The sequence below is a fragment of the Prionailurus bengalensis genome, chromosome B1 (genome assembly GCF_016509475.1).
Source record: "Prionailurus bengalensis isolate Pbe53 chromosome B1, Fcat_Pben_1.1_paternal_pri, whole genome shotgun sequence".
Taxonomy (NCBI): Eukaryota; Metazoa; Chordata; class Mammalia; order Carnivora; family Felidae; genus Prionailurus; species Prionailurus bengalensis.
In genome coordinates this window covers 38,850,098-38,856,299 of record NC_057344.1, presented here as the reverse complement: position 1 = coordinate 38,856,299, position 6,202 = coordinate 38,850,098, and the positions used below count along the sequence as shown (strand labels likewise).

Sequence of the window (6,202 nt, the reverse complement as noted above, 5' to 3'; positions counted from 1 at the left end):
CCACAAGAAAATGGTTATGTGACATGATGGAGATGTTAGCTTAAACTATGGTGGTAATCATTTTGCAATCCAGAAGTATCAAAGTAACACGTACACCTTAAACTTACACAATGGTGTAGGTCAATTATGTCCCCATAAAGCTGGAAAAAAATAAAAATAAAATAGGGTTTTTAAAAGCGTGAATTCCTAAACAGGAAGAAGTAGTAGAAAATAGATAGAATGGATGAAATCAGAGGAACAGCTCTAATCAGAAGTGATATGGCTGAAAGGAGAAGCACAACATATGGACATAAAAAGAAACAAAAATTATGAGAAGGGGTTGACAGTGGAGAAACATTGTTTGAAAAAAGGAAACCAACTTTAAAAAAAACATGATTTTAAAGCTAGGCTTAAATTCAGCTCTTACCGCTCAGTATTTCCTCTCCATGACAAGAACAACGTTCTGCACATTGCAGAGACTTTGGTTTAAAATCAATGGGCTGAAAGCATAAGAGACTCTTAAAAACTGAGAACAAACTGAGGGTTGATGGGGGGTGGGAGGGAGGGGAGGGTGGGTGATGGGTATTGAGGAGGGCACCTTTTGGGATGAGCACTGGGTGTTGTATGGAAAGCAATTTGACAATAAATTTCATATATTGAAAAAAAAATAAAACCAATGGGCTGTTCCTTATATCACTCATTTTACCTTCTGTATGGTGTATAAGGTGCCACTCCTTAGCTTACAGAACTTACTCTGAAATTGACTAGGATGGTAAGCCAGTGTCATTTCCCCAGGGATTAGAAGTGAATGGGAAAAAAATGGGTTCTGAATCACTAGTATGTGAAATTTTGCTTGAAGTAAGTACAGCTGTAACTATTAATCACTCAGGAAAGAGAACGTTCAATTAATACAGTAGTCTTCTATTTGTGTGCACATGCTAATAGCTTGTGTAGTGTCTGGCAGGCCTTTTCCTAGATTCACAGCATGCAAGTACCTGAAATATCTGTGTTTTTGGAGACTTATTAATGACTAGGCAATAGCCAGCATTCTCAGTGACTTCTATTAGGGTGAAGAGTGTGTACCAAAATATAATTGTACTTAGATTACTCATTTAGTAAAATCTCATCACACATACTCATTTTCTGTTATTTTTTATCATACTAAGCATATTTTCTTTAGTAAAAATGGATTAGGTTAGTTTTTTTAAAGGCAACTTTTTCTATTGCATTGCAAATCTGAACAACCCATGTATGTGTCACTGTTTGTGGAGAGGCTTATTGATTATTAGACTTAAAAACATTGATCATTATTTTTCACAGTTAAGAATTATAGTTACTTTTAGGAGAAGTATATTTGAGAGTTTTCAGCTCTTCAAGGCTTTTTATATTTGCTCTATAAATTGGACCTTTGTCTTCCGATTTTTTTTACCGATTTATGAAATTTTGGACTAAAGGGGAAAAGTAGTCACCCCTCTGTATATGGGACTGAATTCCTGTTTGACAAGTCAGGGAGATTTTAAACTTGTTTCTATAAAACTTCTAGTGTTAAAATAATTTAAGAATTTATAGTTCTTTTATAACACTAACTCATGATACAAGTCTTAAGGTGTACGAAGAGCCCCATGGACATTATTGAATTTAGAAACAAGGTACATGGAAAGGAGAGAAAATAGATTTTTAATGTCTAGGTTAGCTATGATTTGTAAAGAATTGAAAATCTTTGATTTGTACTCATAAAAAACAGATTACAAACCCTTAGTGCACTCTCAGAAGTACCTCATTAGAGTGAATTTGCCCATGCATTTTTATTTTATGAGTAATATATCCAGTGATATGTACATTAAAAGTCTGAGATGAAACCCTGTTTTAAAAATTGAAAAGGTTACCTTTCCCTCAGCCCCTTTCCTTTAGGTTCTCATGTTAACTTCATTAATGCTATGTACAGATGTTAACATATAGGTGTTTACAATACTCAAGTTTGTATTTGTATTATTTTAGGATTTTATGGTCTTTTTGCATGAGTAGAGTTGAGTCATTGACCATTAATTGTGCAACAAATTTACTATGAGTTTTAAAATAAAAAAGAGATTATATCACAGTAGAGGTGATTATCTTTCTCTCTTGAGGATTCCAGCATAATTGGAGGGCAAACCCAGACCAGAGTGAGCAAGCCTTTCTCTTGGTATGAATGAGAGACTGTATGCTTTCTTTAGTTGTCTATTTCAACAGTTGGAGTTTTTAGTTAGGAGGTAGGAATTCTTGGGGTTATCTTTTAGAATAAAAAATGTAGCTTTTTAAATGTAGTCAGAACAACTTCTAGATATTGTCGTAGTACTATGGAGAAGTGCTTCTCATACTTGAATGTGTGTACACATTACCTGAGGTCCTTTTTAGAAATATAGATTCTGATAGGAAGGTTTAGGGTGGTACCCGAGTCTGCATTTTTAACAAACTTCTGGGTGGTATCTGTGCTGCTGTCCCAAGGCTACACTCTGAGTGGGAAGATTCTAGGACAGTGCTTTCAAATAGAATTTTCTGTGATCACATAAAAATGTTCTATATCTGTGTGGTGCAATATGGTAGCCACTAACTACATATGGTATTGAACACTGGATTTTCAATTTTATTTAATTTTAATTAATTTAAATTTAAATAGCCATATGTGGCTGTGGGTAACATATGGGACAGCATGGCATTTAGAGTAAGATAATCAATTGAGAAATTTATTCTTAATGGTAATAGCCCCTGTAGGATCATGTGGAAATCTGGAACTATGGACAATATTGTCTCCCCTTAATGTTACCACTGCCTGAACTTTATCTGCAATGGACAAGTGTATACAGATGGAGTTGCTGGATTGTAAGCTCCCTGATAGCAAAAGCCCTGTTGGCCTTGTTCATTGCTCTGTTTTCCAGTGCTCACCACATACTTGGTGCACAGTAAATGTTGGCTGAGCAAATGGAAGAATTAGCTAGCTGTAATGTTAGGAAGGATCCCCATGTTTCCAGCGTTCTGTTTAAGCCTGTACTTGGGAGTAGGGGACAGAAGGTGGATGGCACTGACATGTGTTATTTTGCTTGTGTTTTGGAGGGTTTCTTTTTGTTTCTGCTGTGAGGTTCTGTTAAATGGTATTCTGTTGGGTATAGGACATTCTTAATTTATCCATTGTTCCAACAAATACATCCATTTTGCTATGTACTAATGTTCTAGGCTCTGGGGATATAATGGTAAAGAAAGCAAAGTTTGAACCTTTTGTAGTTTATATTCCTGTGGTAACAAAACAAAAACAGGACAAAACAAAACCAAAGAATCCCTTTTTAAAAATTACTGGGTCCAATTTCTATGGAATGTGTATGTATAGAATTCATTATTACCATTCTTCTGGGGCTTTAGGCATAGACATGATAGTCATATTATCTTGGGAAGCCTTCATTCTGTTGCTCAGAATCCCTCATGATAAACTTTTTTATTTCACATTTCAGCTTGTATCCTAGTCTGCAGCAGACTTGCCAAATAGTTCTTACTTTTTTTTCCTTTGACCATTTTAAGGAGTTGGCTAGCCAGAATGAAAGAAAATCCATTTCATTTACTGGTCCTCAATCAAAATCATTCTTAGAAGGGCCACAGTCTTTCTAAAGCCCATCATATGGAGCAAGGTCATTTCCTCCTGATTTGAAGAAAAACAGGTATTTTTTTTAATGAGGTATAATTGACATATAACATTATATTAGTTTCAAGTGGATAACAATTTGATATTGTATATGTTGCAAAATAATCACAGCAATAAGTCTAGTTAACATCTATCACCATATGTAGTTACAACTTTTTTCTCTTGTGATGAGGAATTTTAGGTTCTACTCTCTGAGCAGCTTTGAAATATGTGATACAATATTGTTAATTATAATCACTATACTACATGTTACATCTCCATGATTGATTTATTTTGTAACTGGAAGTTTATACCTTTTGACCCCCCCCCCCCTTCACCCATTTCACCTAAACCCTACCCTCTGCCTCTGGCAATCACCAATCATTTCCTGTCTATGAGCTTGGTTGCTGTTGCTATTTTTTACTTATCTATCATCTATCTATCTATCTATCTATTATCTATCTATCTTTATTTATTTTATTTATTGCTTTTATTTACTCATTCACCCATTTGTTTGTTCATTCTCTCATTCAGATAAGCTTCACGCCCAGCGTGGAGCTCAATGCAGAGCTTGAATTCATGACCCTGAGATCAAGACCTAGCTGAGATCAAGACTTGGAGGCTTAACTGACTGAGCCACCCAGGCGCCCCTTGTTGCTGTTTTTAGATTTCCACATGTAAATGAGATAATATGGTATTTGTCTTTCTCTGACTTATTTCACTTAGCATTGTACCCTCAAGGTGTATCTATGTTACTGCAGGTGGTAGGATTTCCTTCTTTTTTATGGCTGAATAATGTGTGTGTGTGTGTGTGTGTGTGTGTGTGTGTGTGTGTGTGTGTGATTTTCTTTATTCATTCATCCATCCATGTGTACATGGGCTGTTTCTGTATCTTGGCTATTGTAAATGATGCTGGAGTGAACATAGGGGTACCTGTGTCTTTTCGAATTAGTATTTTCATTTTTTTTTTTTTTTGGACAAATACCCAGAAGTGGAATTGCTGGATTATATCATAGTTCTATTTTAAAATTTTTGAGGAACCACCATACTATTTTCCATAGTGGCTGCACCAATTTATGTTCCTACAACAGTGCATGAGGGTTCCCTTTCTTCCACATCCTCTCTAACACTTGTTATTCTTGTGTTTTTGATAATGTAATAGCCATTCTAAGAGGTATGAGGTGATATTTCATTGTGATTTTGATTTGCATTTCCCTGATGATGAGTGATGTTGAAGATTTTTTCATGTACCTGTATGTACATCTGTTTGTCTTATTTGAAAAAAATAAGAACTTCTGCCCATTTTTAAATTGGATTTTTTCCCCTGCTATTGAAATGTATGAGTTCTTTTTGTATTTTGGATATTAACTCTTTATCCGATATGTGATTTTCAGGATTTTTCTCCATATCAGTAGGGTGCCTTTTCATTTTGTCAATGATTTTCTTTACCAAACAATAAGCTTTTTAGTTTTATGGAGAAGGATTATTTTTTCTATTCCATTTTGTCTTATTTCAGCCCTGTCCCTGTGTCCTAGAAGTGGATGACTATTTAACATACAACCCAAAGCACTCCTGAAATTGATCTTGTTAACATTTAAAAGTAACCCATTTCTTTCTCTCTATATTAAGTTAAAAGAAAAAAAATTAAAAAATTAGTGGGTTTAGTTCATCACAGGAAAAGCAACAGGAAACAATGTTAGGGATCTGACCAAATCCATGAAACAGCAGATAATATTCCTATTAGAAAAGGGTGACTCCTAAAGGAATATAGATACCCCCAAAACTATATATATTTCACTTGAATGTGAAAAGCTGGTCTTCTCTCTCTTCTCCCCTCCCTCCTACACATTTGACACTACATTTCATTCCTTTAAGGGAAAAATAAATGTAGAAAAGCTATGAACTCTTATTAATTCAGATTCTACTAGTGTGTGGTTTCTATTTAGGCAAGTGCTAAAGTTCTTTTTTTATACTTAGCAAATCCCTTTGCTAAGATATGAGACCAAATTTAGGCAAGAGTAATTCAGTAAGACTTTCTGGAAGAGAAATAGCTATTTCAGTATTCACTTGGATTCTTACATTAGTAATAGATACAGAGTGACAGAGGTGAAGGAAAAGCTTTAACAAGTTAGGTATAAGAGCCCACAGCAGTTGGCATAGACTGAGCAGTAGCTTTGTGGAAGCATGATGAAGTTAGAGAGGGCTGGGCAGAGGGCATGAGGTGATATTGGGTGTGGATACTGGCTGGAGTGGGAGATGTAGCAGCCTCTTGTGTCTTTGCTCTGTCCCTTCTGCCTTCGCCCTGGCTCAGGCACACATCACCTCACCTGTGCTATTGCAAGTAGCTTGTTGTTACTCCTGAGCCTATTTGTGCTCATTCTTCCCTGTACATCCCTTCACATGCTACCAGAATAACTTTTTCTAACATGCTAAACAGATTTTTCATGCTTTGGCATCATTCAGTTTTGAATCCTCTTATGTTTAGTACGTAGCAGGTAATTAATAAATGTTTGCTGAATTTGAAAGAATTTTGGAAGTATCTGTGTATTTATGGGAAGTATCTATGGCCTTGTT

General features: G+C 35.5%; 1 protein-coding gene across 3 annotated transcripts in view; it reads left to right on the top strand.

Annotated features, from left to right (window-relative positions):
• PSD3 (pleckstrin and Sec7 domain containing 3) overlaps positions 1-6,202 on the top strand; it is a 674,080-nt gene that overhangs the window by 206,288 nt on the left and 461,590 nt on the right. The window lies entirely within an intron of this gene.